Here is a 23,971-nt window from a genome sequence, read left to right on the forward strand (position 1 = left end):
ATAATTTTATTTCAAAAGAAAAGAAGATCAAATCTTCTTTGACCAAGTCACCATCCTTTATTGAAACGGAAGTACATTGTTTCCTTAACTCAGAACTATGGTTTTTGGTCACTGCCATATCTCCAGATAGGTTATAGGCTCAGATTTATATTAGAGCAATATTTGTTTAACGGAGCATCCTAAAATAATCTCTCATTACAGATCTTTTATTCAGACCAATCCCTTTGATTGCATGTCTTTACATCCTTTAATCTCGGCTCTCCTGTCAATTTGGAATAAATGTAAAACAAGTAGAAGGTTGACACCAACTTGTGCCCAATTTATATTCTAAGAGAGAACCTGCTATTATCAGCATAACTTAGCACCCTAGCTTTTCACACAAGGCGTGCCAACGCTGTACAAAATGTAAAGATCTTTGAACACCTTTCAAAATGATGTATTTAAGGGTGTTCAGAGTGTAACACGCTAGCATCAATGACAGATAAGGTATGTGAATTACAAGATGAGCTGAAGGACTTTGGTAACCTAACAATGCCTTTATTTGCATGATCATTGCTTCTTTTTTAAAAGGTTTGTACATTGTATGGATTCTCCCCAGACTTAATATCTGTGCTGTGCCACCCAAATATCTGTGCTGTGCCCTGTTGCCTTCCCCTCCCCCCATGGCTCTGCTCAGCAGTCCTGGATTATTTACCCTATTATGCTGCATGGTCCTGCTAGATTATGTACGCCACTGAGCCATACGAGGTCCCTGGGTTCATTTGTCTTTCAACTGTCTTCCCTACTTTTCTTGAGCCCTCTCTTCAGAAATGGTAGTGATATCTTTGGAGTTGTCACTAGTGCCTGCAATCATATACTTAGACAATATATGTAGTCATGATTTAAAATATGTATAACATTGACCAGGCTAACATTTTGTATGCTTCATAACAATTCATTATAAAATTCTAGACAGTGTGAATGATCTCAGATTCAGTTACACCACTGGTAAGATTCATAAAAACAACCAATCAGTATATGGTTTTAGATAGCTTGAGCTAAGCACATTCTCGTTCTTGACATGTTTAATATCACTGTGACTGTATAAGGCATATCACAACATGGACTGTCAGAAGCATTTGAAGTGGTCTGTTGAATTCACAAAGTTCTTCCCTGGGCCATCTGGAAATGCCTGAAGTGAATGGAATTTATGGAAAATGTGATTGACCTAAAATGAGATATGTGGCTTAACTAGAGCCTGCTGTGTTCTCCTATTTCAAGCAATCTGCCAATTCATGCATAGGTTTGATCAGAACATAAGTTTTCATTAAGTAAAAATATACTCCTGGCCTTTATGGTTACAAAGGAAAACCGGACCAGAATGTCACCCAATGCAGTATTATCTTCCTGAGCCTGCAAACATCATGAAATGCTCCCTTTATCTCAATGGGTTAAATTCCGAAAGCCAAAGCTAACATCAGCATTTAATTGTCATTGCTGATCTGGTGGCAGAAACATCCAGCTAATGTGCTTATTACACAAAGCTGAACTGCCTACCATGCCACTTCAAGGCATGAAAGCTTCAAATGTCCTTAATAACTAGCCATCAGATGCAGTTATACATGGTAATATAAATTTTTGATATGTCTAACTGAAAGTATGTAGATCAAACTAACACAAGATCTACTGCACCAATTGTACTATTCACGTTTAATTCAGTAACAGCTTTCTTTAAAAAAACACCTACATTAAGGTGGTGCCACAGACATTACTGGATGCAGGGTCTATAGTACTCTGCAGCAATTTGAGCCTATATTTTGTATCTGGTAAGGTGAAGAAACCACAGCCAAGAAAACTGATGGAATGAAAACCTGTTGCACCATGTATATTCCTAATTGGCTTCTCCAGTCACAGGTATAGTATACCTAGAAATGTGTATACACACTAGCCAACCTATTGTCACCTTTCTCAATATTTTCTAGTCTTCTGTGACATTCACTTGCAAGCAAACATTTATTTTATTATTAGCATTAGACTGGTATCACAGGAAGCAATACTGGAGATGGTGGCCCTTGGAGTTTATAAGCTTTAATAGCACTTACTGTATAGAAAAATTCAGAAACCCAATGTAAAAGACCTTTGTAAGACTACATCTTCTTGTCTCCAAATTGTCCTGTTTCTCCTAAGTGAACTCTAAGGCTATGTCTACACTGGCGCGATCTTGCGCCAGAGCTATGTAAATGAGGCTAAGCGTGGAATATTGCTGAGCCTCATTTGCATATCTAATAAGTCACCATTTTTGCAGAAGAGGCTCTTGTGCAAGAAGGCGCTGTCTACACTGCCCCTTCTTGCACAAGAAAAACCCTCTTGCGCAATGCCGTTATTCCTGAAAATAATCAGCGTAACAGCATTGCACAAGAGGGTTTTTCTTGCTCAAGAAGGGGCAGTGTAGACAGCGCCTTCTTGCGCAAGAGCCTCTTCCACAAAAATGGTGGCTCATTACATATGTAAATGAGACTTGGTGATATTCCATGCTTAGCCTCATTTGCATAGCTCTGGCGCAAGATCGTGCCACTGTAGACATAGCCTAAGAGCCCTACGGTTAGTAAGATGCACTCCATACTTAGGGTGCCTTATACTGTATACACGATCAAAACTTTATTTGCGGCTGCCTTATGTGAACACAGAGAATCTAATTAGTAGCTCAAAAGATGGAAAATGGAATGAAGTTTGGGTGGGGAGGGTGATAGCTCTTGGAGACAGTTTGGGAGATGGGTGCATGCTGTGGGCAGGAGAGTGGGATCAGGATGGCTGAGAGATCAAGCTCTGGGAGGGAGTTTCGGTGCAGGTTGTGACGAGTTTAGGCAAAATGCAGGACAATGTAGCACTTTAAAGACTAACAAGATGGTTTATTAGATGATGAGCTTTCGTGGGCCAGACCCACTTCCTCAGATCAAATAATGGAAGAAAACAGTCACAACATCATCTAAAAAGGTATATATGGTTGTGACTGTTTTCTTCCATTATTTGATCTGAGGAAGTGGGTCTGGCCCACGAAAGCTCATCATCTAATAAACCATCTTGTTAGTCTTTAAAGTGCTTACATTGTCCTGCATTTTGCTTCAGCTACCCCAGACTAACACGGCTACATCTCTACCACTATTCTTGACGAGTTTAGGGTTGGGCTCTGGGAGGGAGCTGGGATACACCAGAGCTGAGGGGTTGGGCTCTGGGAGGGAGTGGGGGGTGCAGGCTGTGGGAGGGAGCTAGGCTGCAGCAGGGCTGAGTACTGGGTGCAGGCTCGGGGGGGGAGGGAGAGTGTGGGTGCTGGGTGGGGATGCAAAGGGGTAACTGGTGAACCGGCGGCGGCCAGGCTCCCTGCCCGCAGCGCGAGGACCCCAGGGCTGGCGTGGCCACGCGCCTCTACTAACCCTACCCCACGTCCCCTTTTTCTCCCCCGCCGCTGCGCGTGCGCGCACCGCAACATCCGCTTCCGCGTAGAGGGGAAAATCCCTTCCACGTTCTGCATCGTCCTCTTACCTCACTTCCGGAGGCTGGAAGGCGGCAGAGCCACGCCCTCCTCCCCCGCCTTCTCCTGAACGCGATTTGTGAAAGGGGCGGGAGGAGGGGGAAGCTCCGCGCGGACGCTGCGCTCGCCGGCTGGGCCGGGGGAAGGAGGCGGGGCTCCAGGAAGGGCGGGGCGGGGACGCAGAAGGGGGTGTCTTCACAGGGGCGGGGCCAAGGGCTGGGGGGCGGAGCCGGCCCGGCAGGTGGGCGGGGCTTGCCTAGCACAGGCATGTGGCAGGGCCGGCGGCGCAGGGTTCTGCTGGCTCCGCTCCCCCAGGCAGCTGCGCTGGCGCCGAGCCGGGTAAGCGCGTCCGGCTCAGCGCGGGGACTCTGCGCCCCTGGCTCCGCGCCGGGCGCACCCTTGCCCCGGGGGTCCGGGCGGGGGAGGCGTTTCGTGCCCCCTGCTCTGCGGGGTCGGGATTTGCACCGCTGCTCCAGGGGCGGGGTCCGCTACCTGCCCCCGACGGGCGTGTCCTCTGGCCACGACGCATCGCTCCAGGTGCGCGTCCTGGCCAAGCAGCGCCGGGAGGGAGGGAGAACCGAACTCCTCTCGTCCCCCGGCAGGTATAGCAGCTGTCCCCGGGCTACCCCGTGGCCTGAGTCCGGCTAAGTGTGTTCCTGGGCACTGCCCTGGAAGTACCGCAACTAGGAGCTGGCGGGCAGATCAGGGTCCCAGCTCACTGATCCTCAGCCCTCCTCCTTGAGACTGTTGCAGATGTTGCTTAATATGGTGGTTTAGACCTTGTCTACACTTGAATTACTTTGCTGTAACTTATGTTGGGGAGGGGTGTGGATTATTCACACCTCTGAGTGGCAGAAGTTGTATGAGTAGACAGTGCAGTGTTGGCAGAAGAGCTGCTAGCCGCTCTCATGAGAGGTGGGGTAATTAGGCCAGTGGGAGAGCTCTTTCTAGTTGGCTTAGAGCATCTTCACAAGAAGCACTACCGCTGCATCTGTGCTGTTGCAGCCTTTTTTTATTTTAGTGATTATGGACACTTGACAAATGGAAAATGGGCAAAGTCCAGACCTAAGTAATGCTGCTGCTAAGTATAATCAGACTAAGCAATTGCTTAGGGCCCTGAGTTGCCCAAGGGGCATCCTCTTCACTTGTTTAGTATGTTGGGGAGGGATTCCTGTTTAGGGCTCCTAATAGGCTAACATGTCCTTTACCAAAGATTAAATGCATGTGAAATGGATACTCAGTATAGCCTGCAAATTCCGTTAAGCTTGCCTTATGTCTGTAAGTAAACTCTGTGGAAAATGGTTAGCCCTTCAGTTTTTGATTTGTGCTTTGTTTACTATTCAAGCGATGTCGCTGCTTTTCTGAGGAAGCAGATTTTGCCAGTGAAAGCTCATGATAGCATATATAGTTTTGTTAGTCTCTAAGATGCTACAGAACTACTTTTTTTTTTTTTTTTTTTTTGTTAAGTTACAGACATGGCTGTAACACAGCTACCCCTGTAAGACTTTTATTCAACCTGGGAGTATTGCCTACGTCTAATAGCAGGATTCTGGCCTTTCATCTTTGACGATGGGATGATTTTATACAGCTGCTTTCTAAAATGTAATTTAAAGCTAATTATTTGGAAGGTAGTTTGATCAAAGGTTCATGAACCAATTCCTGTGCCTGGGCAACTGAGCAAAGTGAAGGGATCTCAGGACAAGGTAAAAACTCCTCCCTACCAGTACTGCAGTCTTTTGGATCCTGAACTCCTATAGTTAACACTACAACTTATATTATCTTTTATCAGCTTACTTTCATTTACATAGAAGATTCACAGAAGCTTTCTTTTAAGAATGAAATTTTCCTTTTGCAGGGAGGCGTGAGGAGAGGGAGAAGTTTCCTTCATTTTTTAGTTAAATTTTGAATGACCTTTCTACATTTAAAGTGCAGAACAACAGCTGGGTTAGCTTCCAGGGCCAGCTCGAGCCAGGGATGAACAGTCCCGGCTTGTGCCAGTTCTGGGACCCCTGTGACTCTGCTTCTCCCCTTCCACTACGGAGATGGTGCTGAGGGAACCAGCTTTTAAACCAGCTGCCCCCCAGCACCAGCTCCTGCTTCTGCCCTTCTTCCCTCCTTTTCTCCTTTCCCCTGCCTTTGATACAGAGGCAGTGGGGGTGGGGGAATGAGTAGTCACTCGACTAGTCACTTGCATCCCTACTAGTTACTTGTTCACATCCCTATTATGAACAGACAGCAGTATTTCATTAGCAGTAAATCTGAACAGAAGTCCACACTGCTTGCCTTCCTGTGTGCCATCAAAAGAAATGATTCAAGATTGATGTTGGTATTTATGGAGCAGCTGTCCATAAATAGTCAAGGTGGACTATTTCTATTGGGGCCTCAGGAAACAAGTAACAAGTGGTAGGCTTGGATTGCAGTGCCGGGGTGTGTGTGAGGAGCAGTGACTGCAGAACTTTGGGATGCTCTAAACTACCTTCCTTGATCTGTTTATGGAGCTTACCCCCATCCTGTGGTGCAAAGACACCAAAATGTGAGCTTTACTGATGGTAGAAAAGTGAGTGGTGATTGCTGCTTGGAAGCTGGCAACTCCAAACTGCTACTGGTCAGTTGTGAATCAGTTTGGTGTTGAAAAGACCACATGGGGGTTATGGTGATACAAGTGTGTACAGGCCCATTAATCACTTCCTTCTACTAGTGACTGCAACTCTAGGCAATGTGCAAGAAATAATGGGTAGCTTTGTGGCAACAGGATTCCCTCACTCGGGGCTACTCAACATGCAGCCCACAGCCCATGTGTTTGCGGCCCGCAGTGCAGTTTGGGTTTATGCAGGGCTCAACAGATGGCCCACGGGTGGGATCCTTTGAACACTGCCTCCACTGAGAACATGCTCCACAACGGCGAGGTGTTTCCAGGCGGGGTGAGCATTGAAAGATGCGAGCGGATGGGCTGGCTGGAACTGATGGGTACAGAGTGTCAGCATTTCTAGCCCTCAAGGAGGAGGTGCCGGGAACCCCAGGGCATTGTGGGAAGTGCTGGCTGTTTGGCCTTGTGGGCACAGCCTGAGAGGTGCTGACTGGCTCTCACTGGTCACGTTTGGGTGTAGCGCCACAGCTTAAGGTTTAATCTTCGTATTCATGCCTGTCAGTGTGAAATCTATTTGCATATATATTTGCATGTATGTGCAACCATGCTACGTTGCAGCCCTCAGCATGTGCTGAGAGTATCATTGTGGCCTCTGGGGCTTCTAAAGTTGAGTAGCCCTGCACTAACAGCTGTGGTGGGGAACAGGGTATGCATGTCCCAATTTTAACCCCAGATCATCTTGTGATGGAGTACAACAAGAGAAAAAGGTATTTTGCTGTAGGATTGCAGGTGCTGGCAGATAAATGAGATTGTTTCATTGACATCATTGGAGAGTGGTCAGGGAAAGTGAGTGATGCACACCTCTTAAGCAACTCTGGTTTGTATAGAAAGCTACAGGCAGGGATTGACATACCAGACAAGAAGATTGCAATAGGAATTCCTATAGTAGTCCTGGAATCTCAGCCTACCCTTTATTCCTGTGGCTCACAAAGCCCTGTACCCAAAACGTTGGCAACAATAAGAAGTACTATAACAGTCTCATCAGGTGCAAAATGATGATAGAATGTGCATTTGGCAAATTAAAGAGGTGCTGGTGGTGTCTTTGGCAGGTTACACCTCAGTGAGGAAAACAGTGGTTATAGCAGCAGGCTGTGTTCTACATAGTATTTGTAAATCCAAGGTGGAAAAGTTTCCCTGGAGTAGAGTGGTGAGGTGCATTGCAGGATGTCTGGTTTTGAGTAGCCAGATGTTAGAGCTCTTAGAGTGGCTCAGTGAACAGGCCTGTTTGAATTAGGAAGGTTATGAAGCGGTTTTTTGAAAATGAGCCTCAGTAATGTCTTTATGTTGTGAATTAAGTTATTGTTTTTGTCACTTTGGCCCTGGTAATGATTCTTGCCTGAGCATTAATTGTAGTCTGCAAGTGTGCCAATCAGAGCCATAACAAGGGCAAGGTGAATGAGGCACTTGCCTCGGATGCATAGCTGAGGGGGTGCATAAAAGACAGCTACTATGCTGTCTTTGCTCGTGCCTTGTGCCATGTCAGCACTCCCACCCATGCCGAGGACGGTCTTGCCTCAGGCACCAAATTAACTAGTTACGACTCTGGTGCCAGTTAACGCTGTGTAAGAATTTCTGTTGATTTGTGACTTGCACATGGTGGTTTCAAGAATCACTGTTTTTGTAAAAGTTTTTTATTAAACAGAAATACGCTCATTAACAGTACTTACAAGGGACTTGACAGCAAGCAGCTCTTTCTGAAGTGAGGGTCTCAGATCTGCGAGTATCCCTAGGGATGGGGAGCAAATACATTCTTCTCATGCCAACAGTATATGGGTAGTTTGCAGAGGACAAAAAAGGCAATTCTATATAGGCTACAGAGGGAGATGAGTACACGTGTTCCACGTGCAGTTAAGGACCTCAGCATCTCTCTTTAGTCCTCCATGAGCTTTGTCATCTGCTCCTGCCCTCCATCTGTAGCTTTTTGTTTCTTATCTCTTTCCACTCTCTGTGCTTGCTATTGACCTGATCTGATTGTGCAAGCGTGAATCACAGATGTCCCCTTGGAGTTGTCCCCTCATTTGCTGATCATGCCACTGACCTCTGCCTTTCTGCTCTCTGGGGCTCCCCACCACTGTCCTGTGGGGCCAGATCCTCTGATCTTCTGCCAGACTAGTCAGAGAGTTGGGATTACTGCCCCCATCCCTCCACAGAACAACACAGACACGGCACCAGGCACCAGTTCAGCTCTCGGAGGGCTCAAGTATAAGAGCTCAGCACACAGGAAACCAATTCAAAAAAGAGACAAGACTCTAAATAAATCCATCTTAGCCTGTGTAAAGTTTTACATGGAGAAAGAAGCTTATAAGGTCAGCTCTCTTTATCAGTGAAAGAGAGATGCAAAGTGGTTGCTTTCCCAGGTTACTATACACAACTTTGTGAAAACAGATCAAAATAAGTTACTAAATTAGATCTAAACATTTTTTGTTCATTTTAATCAGCTAAGAAGCTTGTTACATGTAAATTCTTATCCTAAACAGCTGTTATCTCAGGTAAAGAGCTTCGAGTCAGAGTTGACCTTTACTCTGGCTTGGGTCTACAGCTTCTTCAAAGTTCTTTGTACTCTCTTAGGATGTGTCAAGATATTTCAAAGGCCAGCTGAAGGCTAGGGATGTTACAGTGTGTTTAATTATGTAATTGCATAACCACTTTTAAGATGGCTTCCCACATAGTATGGTTCCCACCTGCCCCTCTCCTTGCTGCCTCTAATACAGAGACAAAAGCAGGGGTGGCTGAGAGCTGCTTGTAACCATCCACATAAACTAATGAGTGCAGGCTCATCAGTTAACTGATAACGGTTATACTTTTACATCCCTATTGGGTATGTAATAGCATAGTTGAATAATCAATAAGCAAAAGCTTATAGGCTAATGCTATAGACAACATGTATTTCCCTCCCCTCTTTGCCAGTAAATTTTTTATCAGGCTGGCCAGCAGCATGGCTCAGTCCTGACTTGTGCCAGGGCCTACCCCTGCTGTGGCTCTGCATTTATAGTGTATTAGGAGCCAGGTGGGCGGTCAGCTTGGCTCAGTTCTGGCTCACGCTGGGTCCGGGAGCTCAACCACCGCTGGACAGAGGCTGCTGCCATCCCACGCTGCTGCATCTGTATCAGAGGCAACAGCATGGGGCGACAGGCAGCCAGTCCACGGGGAGAGCTGTTTTTTAAACTGGCTTCCCTTGTGGTCCAGTGTCTGCCTGACACTCCACGATGCTGCCTCTGATACAGAGGCAGTAGCACGGAGTGGCAGGGGACTCCTTGAGAGTGGGGCCAGATTACACTGGCTGCCAGCCCCCCACCAGGGGACTATTAAATAGTTGAGTAACCGATAAGAATTCATGAGTTTAATTGACTATTCAATTAATTGATATGTAACATCCCTAATCCCTACTAAAGACAAAGGGCTAATTGTTTCCCATTGCTTAAATAGATTTTTACCCCAGGGTGGGAATCCTTTGTTCAGCACCACCATCAGCATGGAAAAATACCAGGTTCAAGATGGACTCCAGTACTAGGTGGCATGGTAGGACCAACCAGTTGTTTAGGTTTACAGGACAAACCAAACTGTTCACGGGTGGTTGGTTTGAGAACTGAATCATGAAGTACCAGAGCATCAGTAATGATCCTTATTAGTACATATAGGCTGTGTCTACACTGGCATGAATTTCCGGAGCTGCTTAAAACGGAATACTATTCCGTTTTCAGTTTTTCTGGAAAAGGAGCGCCTACATTGGCAGGCTGCTTTTCCGGAAAAGCCCTTTTTCCGGAAAAGCGTCTGTGGCCAATGTAGACGCGCTTTTCTGGAAAAGAGCCCCAATCGCCATTTTTGCGATCGGGACTTTTTTCCGGAAAAGACTACTGGGCTGTCTACACTGGCCCTTTTCTGGAACAGTGTTCCAGAATAAGGACTTATGCCCGATCGGGAGCAGAACAGTTTTTCCGGAATAGCGACTGATTTTGTACAGTAGAGCATCGTTGCTTTTCCGGAAATTCAAGGGCCAGCGTAGACAGCTCGCAGCTTATTCCGGAAAAGTGGCTGATTTTCCGGAATAAGTGGCCCAGTGTAGACACAGCCTAAGAATTATAAACAGATCAACACTTCATATTTCTAACTTCACATGCAAGAATGATACATGCACAAAAATAGGCTATACAGGTTCAGCAGATTGTAACATTAACATTGATAGGTTACATAATACATTTTGCATAAAGTGTTTTTGAATGATGCATATTCATAAGCTAGTTTTCATAAACTCTGGGGGTGGTGACACTGTTTTCAAGATTGCTGCAATCACATCTTCCCTACTCTTCCTCATTCACCGCCTTCTCTGACAGAGATGCTCTGGTGGTATGTAGAAACTGGCCCTTAAGGGCACAGCAAAAGAAACAACATCTTTCTCATTTTCCCTTGGCAGGTACGCCACATTAAACATGGTGAATTCAGCCTGATGGTGCAGGTGCAAGATGGGACAAAGTATCTGTGTGGCTTCTAAAGTACACATTGGAAGTGCTCTTCTGAACACTGGCATCATTTTCCACAGGGACAGGCACTAAAAGCTGAAATAGCACTGTAATGGATAGGAGTAGTGCTGACCAGCACCCGGTGACTTAAGAGATTAAACTGAGGTAGCTAGCAAGGGTGAACCAATTGAAATAGAGTGCTGGAATTTGAATTGTATAAGGTACCCTGCCTGCTTTCTTTGTGTGGGAGAGTTAAACCAGGAATTGACACACACACAGAATGATTTAAACCCAGGCAGGACTACCATGCCTCCAAGGAATTTGGGACATGTAAGTGGACTGAACCAAGAGACGATTGTGAGTAAATAAAGGGGAAAAGAGTGAATCTAGTTGCGATCAGGTTGTTTTTCTTTATTTTGAGGTTTGATTTGAACTGCTCTGTGAATCTGCCTCCCCTCCCTATTTACTATCTAAGTATTGGTCTCAGAGATCTTCTCTGTTTTTAACTTGCTTTCCTTAGTTGCTCTGTAACGGCTAGCAACCAAGTATGATTTACCAAGTATAACTTTTTTTGTAATAAAAATCTTTTTTTTTTAAGGTGATGATTTGATTCTTGTATCCTGGAAGGTACAGGAGGTCAGTCTGTCTGTGTTTGCATGCCTCAGACTGAGAGGTCAGCTACTGGAAAATATAACTTTTTTTTTCTCTTTCAAGCTCTCTTGTGGAAGAAAAGCTTGAGGTACTTTGGGGGTGGGTTCAAGTGTTTGCCCACGGTTTTAGGGATAAACATCACTTGGGATAAACATCACTTGACAGTGGCAGCAATCCCCCCCCCCCCCCCCATCCCCCGAATCTGTGTATTGTGATTCTGGGGAAAGTTTTTGTAACCATTGCTTAAAGTCAAAAGGTATATTTAAAGTCTTTGTGGGCCCCCACCTTCTGCACTCAGAGTGGGGGGGGAGCAGCTGTGACAAGCACTAAAAAGGGTAGTTAGTGCATTAATGCATCTTTTGCACAGGTGTGGCTTCACGTCAGGTCTGTATGCTATTTGCCTGTATGCTGCTTTGGTTCGTCCGGAAGTAATTGCCGATTGGTGCAGCAATATTTTCTCCAGTGGGGGAACAAAGCAGTTCTGCCAAGGAACCTTTGGCAGAGGATTTCACGGTATCTGCAGGAAAGTTTCATAGAGATTTCTATGGAGGATTCCTGAGAGATCTGTGTGTATTAACAAAATTTTCTTGAGGCCCTCACTGTGGAGCTGCACCAGGGATTATAAAGCAGCTGCAAATAGTACCTAGTACTGTTAATTTCAATGCCTTCTACCATGTGCACCATCTATTAAAATAAAGTACACCTCTACCTCAAGTAACCACGCGCTATCAAAAAGAGTACTTACCTGTGTTCTCCTCTCTTGCTTCAGACTGGGACAAGCTGGACCTCTCCAGAGTTGAAAAGAAGTCCTGTCTCACCACATCATTGGATGAGTCTGTTGTGTGTCCCGTATCCTCCTCTAACTCTACCTCCTTGTTTGCCACTTCATCCTCAGGGTTGACTCCTCTAGCCACTGCATCCGGTCCCCTTCAAGTATCCATAGAGCTCTTAGCAAACAGAGGCTGAGTTACTACCAAGGATGGTGTGCAGCTCCTTATAGAAGAGCATGTGTTTGGCACTGCACCAGACATGTTAAAAATGGCTCTGCTCTTCTGCTAAGCTTATAACGTATATCAACTTGAGCAAATTCCTTAACATTACCACTATGTTGTCTCCCAAACTCTGTATTCTGGGGTTGGCAAAGAAAAGCAGTCTGTTTTTCCCCAAATAAAGTGTCTTGGCTACCCTCCCGGTAGTCATGTAACCAGCTAACTGCTTAAATGGCCCCCTACCCGCATCGTGGTAAGGTGCCAGGCTGCGTGCACTGTACTGTGCTGGGCCTCCAGTACAGTGTTGAGGGCTGGGTCCATGATGCTTACTGGTTAACTGACGACATTCCTGCTCTAGTCAAGGCAAGGTAGACTGTATTTGGGAAAGCTTAGAAGGTTTCATCCAAGCTACTTTCCCATTGTTGGGCTGATCACTTGCACTCCTATTGAGTTGTGTTTGGAGTGCTCAGCAATTCTAAAAATCCGGCCATAAATGCAAAGCGACCTGACCACCTTTATCACAAATTAACTTTTCACACTTTTTTCCTACTCTTTGTGCATTTTGACAGATACATGGATGGGTGAATACCATTCATTTGCAAAGTAGTAATGGTCTAAAAACTGATCTATGTTACTAGCTTTCATAAGTGGATTATTGCACTTGTCCTGCACATTTTATTTTCACATAGAGCTTTAAACTTTTAGAAAGTTTAAGTAAATGCTAATTTCCATATCACTTTAAACAAGATGTTTGCACTTGTGTTACGAATCATTGCCTGGTTTAGCCCTAGTCACTTGCTGCTGAAAATGTGATTGTATCCTGTGTGCATCCTTTGCAATTTTCTGGCATGCACTTTGGGAAAGTGCTACCAATAACAATATTTACAGCAAATATTGTAAGCTTTGCTGTAGTGTAGACAATATTGTAAACTTTGATGCTTATTTCAGTGGAGATAGTGTCCCTGAAAACTCAAACATTTTCTGCAATGTACCGTGGATTGTAGGGTAGCTGCTGTTCTAAGTACAGTAATGATTTTTCCATGGCATGCACCCATCTGCAAATAACCAGAAGTGAGGGGCTTTTGGAGATGGAGAACTGCCCATCTAAACAGCAGCTCTGGTTGCATATATTAAAACTGGTCTACATTTTGACATGCAAAGAATTTTGATGAAATGTTTTTGATTTTCTTTCACCTTTTTTAATTTTGAAAACCACTCTTGTGGAAAAAATTCAAACATTGTCTGAAATTAGCTATAGTTTACAACAGATGCCTATACCAGTACCTTTCCACTGATTGAAGCACATTATCAGTGGAACTTTTTCATGAGACACACATATGTATATCTCGCATCTGCACTTTATTGTACATTTAATATCATACCTACATAGGTACTTGGGATACACATACTCCCATGCTCCAATGTTTCTGCCCTTACATAAGTCTCATACATATGCAGACAGCACTGTGGGTATGTCTACACTACCCCGCTAGTTCGAACTAGGGTGGTAGTGTAGACATACCCTGTTTGTTTACTCCATCTTCATCTCATTTTTTCCTTTTCATATTAAAAGTTTTTTTTTAAAAACACATTTAATCAATGGGGATAATTGACCATGGCACAGCTTAGCAAGCTTAACAAAGGAAAATGGTTAATTCAACAGGACTTGCAGATGCTCAACTGTGTAATCTAGAGATGTTGTATATAGTGTAATTGAATACTCTTGTAACCGCACAAAGTATTATCAGTTACACAACTATTCAGTAGTCCCTGGAGGTGGCATTGGCAACCAGTACACTCCCAGCCCCACTCCTGGGGAGCTCTCTGCCATCCTGCGCTGCTGACCCTGTGTCTGCGTCCCTTGTGGAGCGGCTGCCTGCTGCTCTCTGTTGCTGCTTCTGATAGAGGCAGCAGTGCAGGGTGGCAGCAACCCCTGTCCGTGGGGAGTCCGAGCTTCTGTGGACAGAGGCTACTCTGCGAGATGCAGAGCAGCCTCTGTCTGTGGGGAGCTCAGCCAACCCCCTCCCCCCATAAATAGGAGCTGTTACCACAAAGCAGCCTCTGCCTGCAGCGGGTCCGGGCTCAAAGCTTGGCACACTGCAGAGAGAAGCTGCTTAGCGGCAGCCCCCCTTTTCCTTCCCTGTCCCCTTCCCCCCGCCCCGCACGCTGCTGCCTCTGGGGCGGAGGGAGAGGCAGCACTGTGGAGCTGGTGCTGGGGGGAGCCTGCTGTCAGAGAGGCAGTTAAGAGAGGGAGAATGCGGCGAATTGTGTAGTCAACTACATGTTGTCATCCCTAGTGTAAACTTCCATAGTGGAGTTACGATAGTTTACGCTAGCTGAGAATTTGCTCTTTGAATGTCTTGCCAAAAAGATTTTGGCGTCAGCTACAGTTTGTTTGGCTTTATGCAGTTGGAAAGATGAATTTCTTGCACTAGAATAATTACTAGGTGAAATCCAATGGTATGTGTTATGCACATAATCTTAATAGTTTCTGCTGACCCTATATCTTTGGAATTTATTAACCTCAAGCAGGTGGGAAGGAGGAAAGGTGATAAAGCAAAATAATGCTCAGTGAAATGTGTAGTCCTGTAGCACGTTGGAGACTAACAAATATATATAGAATCATGAGCTTATGTAGGTAAAACCCACTTCCTCAGATGAGCAGAGACAGGAAGGGTTCATCTACACAGCAGGGCTTAACTTAAAATAAGCTATGCAAATTGATCTATGTCTATTGCGTAGTTTTTCAAAATAGCTTATTTCAAAATTGGGAGCATCTACACAGAGCTTATTTCAAGATAAAGCACTCTTTCTCCGACTTCCCTTACTCCTCGTACAATTAGGGTCATGGGTCGGAGAAGGAAGTCCTCCTGCTTGACAATAGTTTGACATTATTTCAAAATAACTGCCTGCTGTGTAGACAGGGCTTAAGCTATTTTGAAATAACATTAGTTATTTTGAAATGTTGCTGTGTAGGTGTATCCACAAAAGTTCATGATACTATATATATTTCTGTGAGTCTCTAAGGTGCCACAGGACTGCGTCTTGTCTTTTAAAGGTACAGGCTAATATGGCTACTCCTTTGAGACTTCAAAGTGAAATAGTGATTGTTGTGGCAGAGGGGGGAGGGGAATCTTAGTGTTAAGCAATATCTGCAGATGTTGAATGTGTATGTACTGTACCTTATGTATGTTGGATTCATCCTGTCCAAGACAAGATGTCTATGCCCATCCTGCAGACTTAATAAGCTCTGGGCTTACTGTCACTTCAATAACCACCTATATGGCTAGAATTTGTGATGACCTTTCTGTTCCTTTTGGCCTTGTAATTTCACAGGCATAATCCTATAAAATATAATACTGTTTGAGCCCTGCATTTCAGGGTTTATAGAGTTTGCAAGCTCTATGGGAAGAAGTTGCAGGCATTCAAAATTAACTAGGATCTCTCATGTGCCCAAATCTCAGTAGATTTTATAACCATTAGGCACCAAAATTATTTTCTTTTTGTGATTCTGAGATTCAGAAACAAGTGGAAATTGACAGCTAGGGTCTAAGGAACTTGCAGGCCTGCATCTGTAGTAGGCTGAATTGAGAAGATCAGTGAAGCAGGTAGTTAACTTCTGTGAATCCCCATTTAAGATTATTGTAATAACAAATTATAGCTCTCAGTGCTTACAACTTTTAACTGTTGAAACTTCCAGGACTGTTGCAGAGGATAAGTCCACTGAGATGAATGATATTCATTAGCAGACAATAGTCTGTCTCTAGGCACAAAATAAAGACTGCTACTTGTGTGAAACTACTGTTGCCTCTAGTCTTGGATAGGAGCGTGTAGAAGAAAGCATCCGCTAATGACGCTGTGCAAGTGGAAACAGGAGGTTCTGAGTTCTACTTGTGGTTCTCTGACTTGCGGGTCACTTGTGGTCTCTTGGACAAGTCATGTCACCACCTCTCTTCAGTATTCCCATCTGTAAGCAATTTCTTGTGAGTGTCATGGAAGGTTTGGGGCAGGTCTGTACTACAGAGAGAGGTTGATCTAAGCTTTGCAATTTGAGTTAAGTTAGTAACTCGGATTGACATAGCTTAGATATACTTACCGTGGGGTCCATGGCACGCTGGGTCAATAGAGAAAATTCTCCAGCTGATTCCCCTTACTTTTTCCGTTCTGGTAAAGTATTAGTCTATGGGAGTGCAAGCAATGGTAGATGTATTAGGTCTATACTAGTGTACATGAGATACATTGACTCCTCCTGGATCGATCACTGCCTCGTTGATCTGGCCTGTAGTGAAGATGTGCTCATTAAGGTTTGTAAAGCATTATGTGATCACTAGCTATATTATACTCACGTACCTGTGCAGTGGGTGCTATGAGAGTATCTTGATTGGGCAATCTGAGGCTAAGCAGCGTTACAAGGCAGAGTTATGGTTCTTTGTGAAGCTCTGTTTATCTATTTTCTTTTCTTTCAAATATTAGTTTTCCTATATCTAGAGCCTACCTGGTAATGTCATTCTGAGTTGATGGATATGTAATGGAAACTTTAACTGTGTCTTAGGACAATGTTGGAAAAAGAGTTCCCTTCCCAGCTCACGTATGTCAAGATGACCTGTCCAACTCATCTTGGATTTTCCTTTAAGTTCTCCCTGGTCTAAGAATAACCCTAATATGTCTTAGGCAGAAAGACCCTCTTCCCGAAATCTAAATGGGGCTAGGAGTCCGCCTTATTAGTGTGTCAATATTTTGGCTTCTTAAACTTTCCTTTTTTTCTCGTCTCTCCTTACTCAGTGTTATGTTTCTGCTAACTACTTCGTTGCCTGGCTTCCTTGTTCATTCATGGAAATGTTGCACTCTGCTGATGTCATCCATTACTGTGTATGTTTAGTCTGAGGAAGTTTGCTTTCCTCTAGTCATTCTTGGATATAAACCAGAATCCAAACAGACAGAGAAACTTTGCTGTCTTCATATAGTGTCCATACCTAGTTATGGACACTAATGGAAGGATCGCTGGCAGTGCATCTAAGATCAGATCATCTTTGCCCCAGGAGATGAGTTGGACTCTGCATTTTTTCTTTTTTTAATCTGTTGATGTGTGCTGTTAATCCAATAGTTGCTTCCCACTTCAGCAGTGGCTGCATTTCTGCGCTGGGTGAGGTGGACTCGCCGGGCAGTTGAACTGTTTTAAGTGTTTTGGAATGTTAGACTACTTTCCATGTAAACCTTCAAAAAAAGTTTGAGGGGAAAAATGCTTAAAGGAGAAGGTCCCTGGCGTCCTCTTGTGTGTAGCTCTTAAAAGTCAACATGGTGTGAAGGCACAAACAGACGGCTGAGGGTCAGGAGCTCCAGAATTCTAAATCTGTTTCACCATTCATTTGCTGAGTGAGCTAGGACAAGTCATTTCACCCCTCTGAATTTGTCAGGACTGGATTATTCGGGAAATAGCCTACCTATACTACCTACCCTATTGAGCTATGAGGTCCAGGATCAGAAGCCTTAGGGAGCCACTGCAATCGATCACTCCGAACTGTTGTGATAGACAACAGCAAAGCATCCCCTCCTCCCTGGCCAAACTGATTCCCATGGTTCTTGGGCAGCAGGAAAAAGGGAACAAAAGAATTTGTGGGTCACTGGCAGAAAAGGGTGTGGTGTAGTTGGATTCTATGTTTTAAAAAAAAATCTCTAAGGGTATGGCACTGTCACAAAGGAGACACAAAGTGTCCTCATATCTGTTGCAGACCATTAAGTTGCACCTTTCTAGAGGGCCTTGGTCATATACAGAGGCGCTATACATCACACTGCGCACATCTTCAAGTTGCATCCGTGCACAACTTTATGAATTTTGCTGAGGAGTCACTTATGGGTTGGGTCTGATTAACGTGTAGCTGTGTCTATTGTTTGATAGGAACAAAATATCTCTTGTAGCTTTTGAGGAGCCTCAGTTGATTACTGTATCTCCTATGTAGCAGCTGAGGCACGGTGTGCGGTAACAGCTAAGTAAGGCTGTATTGGGTAGCTTTAGGCTTGGTACTACTAATTTGGAAATACTAAATCAGCCTAAAACTTTATTTTATCTTTGATTTGCATTTAATTTCTTCTGATTTCTGTAAGCACCATATAACGAAAATCCATCCTAGCTCTTTTCTGTCCTGATCTATGTAGAGGAAACTGGGTGATCTGTTTGTTCATATGCTCATAGACTCCTTGTTTGTCTCCTAAAGGTAGAGGTTCACCAGACTTCCTTAATCATAATTGTCCCACTGTTCCCTTGTGCTCCTACTGTCTGTTGTTACACTTCGATGGTCAGCTTTTGAGGCAGGGGCTGCCATCTTGTCGTTTTGTATAGTGCCTAGCACAAAGGGACTGTAATCTCTGACTTGGACTTCTTGGTGCTTCTGTAATACAAAAAGTAATCAGAGAACTTCCAGAATCTGACACACAGGGGACTAGAATAGAACTTGAGAGTTGGGATTTCAATAGAGTTCTATTTCCTGTTTTGACTCTGGCTTGTTGCCTGAACTTGGGCATGGCTTATGCTCTTTTTTAAGCAAAACACCTGAGCACATACTTTAGGGCTTGTGCGTACCCAGAAGGTACACTGATTGAACTTAAAACAACATAAAAATGACTTTTAAGAATTCACACAAGGATTTGTAAGTTTCTTACACGATGTCCAGGTGGCGGGAACACTGGTTTAGCTGAATTTGTTTTTAAACTGTTATAAATTAAGCCAGTATGTCTTGAGTGGAGACCGGGACAACATCCCATTAATTCAGGAGGATTTAAGCCTGTGCTTTGCTGAATCCTGGCCTTCATCTCATTGTGTTGTGTAACAGGATAAACTATTTCCTTCACTCAGTTTCTTTTAGTAAAACACTTTCAGTCTGAGGGCGGCAGGCCCCTCGGAACAGCAAAGTAGCATTTTCTGCATTTATTTTAAGCATGTAAGTGTTGAGCTACAGCTGAAAGCTTTCTTCTGTGTCCTGGCTTGCTTTTGCTTTGTTTTCCTCTGCAGGCCCAATAAATTCCTCATGTGGGCGAGGAGGCAGTTAAGGAGTGGATGCATTGTGAGTTTCCACCATCCAAAAGACTTGAGTCCATCTGAAACCACTCAAAACTTCTGTGGAATGAGTCCAAGAAGAGGGAAGTCCAACTGAAACTGGGAACACACAAATTAATTGAGCAGTGGTGTAGCGAGGGACAGGCGGGGGGGAGGCGGGGAGGACAGTTGCCCCTGGGCACCGTGCTGGGGGGGTGCCAATTTAGTCCCCTCTGCTTCTCCAGTCATCCCTCAGCTCACCTGCTCCTCCCCTGCCCCTCTCTGCCCCCAGAGGGAGCCTCCTCTCTGCCCCCAGCCCAACCCTCCTCCATCTCTGCCAGTGGATTAGAGTGTGTGGTAGCCTAGCCCCAAACCAGAGGGGGCAGGGGAAGATGTGGTATAAGCTCTTCTCCCAGGGTTGGGCTTAGCCGTGTGCCAGGTTCGTGGTGGCGGTGGGGGTGTGCGCAAATTTTGCCTTTACCCCCCCCCCACCCCCCCCGGATACATAACACCCTCGCTATGCCTCTGCATTGGAGTGAGAATTCATCCCTAAGGGAGAAGAGTGAAATAATTTGTATTAGTGTTAGTAAATGAAAACTGATTGAAGGGAAGTAACTGGGACCTCTGCATCAAATCCAGTAAGCCATTGGAATGACTCTTAAGACCTTTATCTGAGTTGCTTGCACTACATCCTGGCTTCTCTGTTTTGCCTCACAGCCAGAATGCTATTTAAACCTAGTGGGCAACGGCATCCTTTATGGGTGGGAAGGGGGACTAAGAAGAGTGTAGCGCCCCCCCTCAAGTTTGAACCCCTGGATTTCATCCTTGAGGTCTACTTAACGCACATACCCTAGCTCCAGAGGCAGCTGTTCACTGTAAGAGTCTGTACTGCTTCCAGCTTTGCCTTTGAGGCAGGGAGCTTGTTTATAAAGGAGAGCAGGGTGATTAAGATCACAAAAGGCTTGTCATTTAAGTAATTCAAAGATTGTTAGATGATGTACTCCACTTAAAAGATATGGGGGGAAAGAGTAGGAATAAATAGTGGTGAGGGGCAGGGAGGGAGGCCTGCATTTTGACCCTGGTAGTTCAACTTACTCATAAATGATTGTGCAAAAGGGATAAACTGTGAAATGGCAAAATTTGCAGATGATAAAAAATAACTGAGTAGTTCAGTCCAAAGCTGACTTTAAAGAATTACAAAGGGATCTTGCAAAACCGAATGCAAATGAAAAAATATAATCCCAACGATACAGACGAAAATGATGGGGTCTAAAAAGCTGTTACCGCTTAAAGAGGTCTTGGAATCATAATGGATTGTTCTTGGACCTGGCGCAAAAGCACATCAGCTCAATGAGCACTGGCAATCTAAAAAGCTAACAGGATATTGGGAATCATTAGGAAAGAAATAAAGACAAAAATGTCCTATTGCCTCTATATAGAATCATGGTATACCCACATCTTGAATACTGCATGCTTATCTGGTCACCCCATCTTAAAAGTATTGGATTTGGAAAAGGCCAACGGAAATGATTAGGAGTTAAGAAACAGCTTCCATATGGAGAGAGCTTAACAAGTCTGGGACTTTTCAGCTTGGAAAAGAAATTACTAAAGGGTTGGGAAATGTCTAGAAAATCATCTCTAACATGAGTGGGAAAATAGAATAAGGGCATTTTGTTTATTCCTTCACTAACATAACACAAGAAGATCATTCAATTAAATTCATAGGTAGCAGATTTAAAATAAACAAAATAAATTATTTCTTCATGGTCAACCTCTTTGCCAGGGAATCCTGGAAAGGCCCAAATTATATCAGGATTCCAATAAGAACAAAAGTCCAAGAAGGGTAAGTCATCAATGGCTACTAGCCAGAATAGGCTGGAATGGGATCCCTTGCTCCTGTTTGCCAGAAGCTGGAAATGGGCGATGGGATGGATCATTTGATTGACTCTTCTTTTCATGGCATCTGAACCACCTGGCATTGGCCACTGTTGCAGGACAGGATACTGGGCTAGATGGACCATTAATCTGACCCAGTATGGCCATTCTGATCTTCTCTAGAGACCAGATGTGTCTGCTCCACTCCCCTTCCAGAGCTTAGACAGAGTCCTGACAGTCTCTCTGTCTCTGCAGAGTTAGAAACAAAAAATATATTAATTTTAAGGCTGACCAAATTTGCTGCTTGTTCTTAAACTCTGACAATGGTCAGCCATGCATAAGAGTAGTCGCATAATAAACAAGCCAGTGATGCCAGGAAGAACTGATACATGTATCCAACATGGAGGGAAATAATAGAATTTGAGTCTTGCACTCAGATACTATGTTTGAAATAGATGTATGTTGGTGATCAATATTAATGTATACCCCAAAAAAGGTTATTTTATTATACCCATTTAAACACTCCATTGTGTAGACTTAGTGTTATGTAGAGAGTTTGGCCATAATCCAACTTGAATGGTAAGGAGAGGGGCACATTGTGGCCAACAATGGACATGCATTGTGCCTACAGTCTGAGACAAGGCAGTTTTAAGCTGTGCTGTGGACCCAATATACAAAGGACTAAGGCAGTTTCATGTAGTAACTCACTTATCCTTTCCATGGGGTAAAGTGGCAGGTGTAAGGATCTAGAGTGGAAGAGTACAGTCCATTTCATACAAGATTTTGCATAGAGACTTTTGTGGCTCAGAGGTTGAAGCTGCCTCTTAGGGCTTGTCTCCACAACATGGTGGATGGATGCTATAATGATGGATCCACCAGAAATCAATGTATTGTGTCAGCTTAGATATAAATCGACCTAGGAGCACTCCTACTCACTGTGGTACTCCACCAGGATGAGAAGAGTAGGTGGAGTCGATGGGAGAGCATCAGCCTCTGACCTTATCGCATGGGAGACACTGCGGTATGTAGGTCTAAGTTCATCAACTTCAGCTAAGCAAAGTTGTGTATTTTTAGATTGACGGGTGTAGTGTAGACTAGGCCTTACATTATAGTAGGCTCGCGGATACTTGGGTTCTTGTACTGCATTTAGCAGCAATGTAGTACAGGCAGTCCCCGGGTTATGTACAAGATAGGGACTGTAGGTTTGTTCTTAAGTTGAATCTGTATGTAAGTCAGAACTGGCATCCAGATTCAGCGGCTGAATCTGGACACCAGTTCTGACTTACATACAGATTCAACTTAAGAACCCCAGGTGTCCCCAAGTCAGCTGCTGCTGAAACTGATCAGCAGCTGATTCCAGGAAGCCTGGGGCAGAGCAACTCTGCCTCAGGCTTCCTGTAGTCAGCCGCTGGTCAGTTTCAGCAGCGGCTAACTTGGGGACGCCTGGGGTAGAGCAGCTCGGGTGCTGCTGGGTTGGTCCAATAGCGCGGCCGCTCCTCGGCGCTACTGGACCAACCCAGCTGCACCCCAGCTGCTCTGCCCCAGGCGTCCTGATTCAGCAGCTGCTGAAACTGATCAGCAGCGGCTGAATCAGGACTCCTGGGGCTGAGCAGCTGGGGTGCTGCCGGGTTGGTCCAGTAGCGCCAAGGAGTGGTGCTGCGGGGCCAACCAGCAGCGCCCCACCTGTTCTACCACAGGCGCCGGGCTTTGCTCCACATCTCCCTGGTCTGCTGGGGGGGGGGCACTAGCTGCGTCCCCCCCAGCAGACTAGGGAGACGCGGAGCAAAGCGGCGGAGGACCCGGGCCGGACTGCGGCGCTTCCAGATCAGTGCCGCGGTCCGGCCCGGGTCCTCCGCGGCTTTGCTCAGTGTCTCCCTGGTCTGCTGGCTACCGCAGCAGACCAGGGAGACGGGGAGCAGCTTTTCTCGCCCCGGAGGAGGCGGGCGGCGGGACCAGGCGAGAAAATCCCCGTAAGTCGGATCCGCGTAACTCGGGGACTATCTGTACATAACAATAAATCTGTTGTGCTAATCGAGGTAAATATTTTGGAAATATAACTTCATGACAGTACCCTCTGTGCCCTTGAACTTAATTGCATAGTTGCACCACCATTGTGATATCTAAGCATCTCATGCTCTTTAGTATATTTATCAGCAAAAAGAGGAAAGGTATGCAGCATTTTCATTGGATACATCAGTGTAGAAAACCAAGATAATGTGCTGCATCTCTAGGCGCTGGGTCCTGGTTTAGCATGTGTGGAGTATCCCATACTGAAGTCTCTGCACACAGCTCCTTAGAAAGTAGTTCAACATGTGCCTCTGTGTAGGTAGCACTAGAGAGTTTTTAGGGCACTGTTTTTAACACTTTGCTGGCTGTGTGTGCTTATGGAAGGCTGGCAGATGAACGCACATGCAGTGCACAGAAATAGGTACATTTTTACACTTGAAACTTGTGTAAAAATACAGGGTGTCTGGATGCTGAAATCTGTGCTCTCTAGTACCATATGGTGACTGAAGCTACTGTGTGCGTGAGACACACAGGCTAGAAGCAGTATTTTGGGGGGCTTACACAGCCATTCTGTGGGAAGGAGATGGTCAAAAGTGAGTACAGCAGTCTGGCCATGTCTGATCTGGTGCTTCAGATCCCTGCCTTGGGGAGATATGCCCCAAGGATGAGAAGAGAGATGGAGCACAGGGCCTGGTTGGAGCAGGGGAAGGGTGTTTAATCTCAGTCATTGCATAATTCAGCTTTTTTTTTTTTGTCTCTGGGAAGATGAATAGAAGAGGGAAAGATAAATATTTATAGCATGTACAA

At 45.0% G+C, this 23,971-nt stretch overlaps 1 protein-coding gene across 5 annotated transcripts in view; it reads left to right on the forward strand.

The window, feature by feature from the left end:
* The first annotated feature begins 3,705 nt into the window (after positions 1-3,705).
* C4H11orf24 (chromosome 4 C11orf24 homolog) overlaps positions 3,706-23,971 on the forward strand; it is a 58,560-nt gene continuing 38,294 nt past the window's right edge. The window contains exon 1 of one of the 5 annotated variants that reach the window (XM_075928312.1): positions 3,706-3,847. The gene's annotated coding sequence lies outside the window, so the exon portion shown is untranslated. Of the gene's footprint in view, positions 3,848-3,926; positions 4,111-23,971 lie in introns of those variants that run through there. The other 4 variants (XM_075928315.1, XM_075928313.1, XM_075928317.1 and 1 more) reach the window with 4 other exon arrangements.

The sequence above is a fragment of the Pelodiscus sinensis genome, chromosome 4 (genome assembly GCF_049634645.1).
Source record: "Pelodiscus sinensis isolate JC-2024 chromosome 4, ASM4963464v1, whole genome shotgun sequence".
NCBI lineage: Eukaryota > Metazoa > Chordata > Testudines > Trionychidae > Pelodiscus > Pelodiscus sinensis.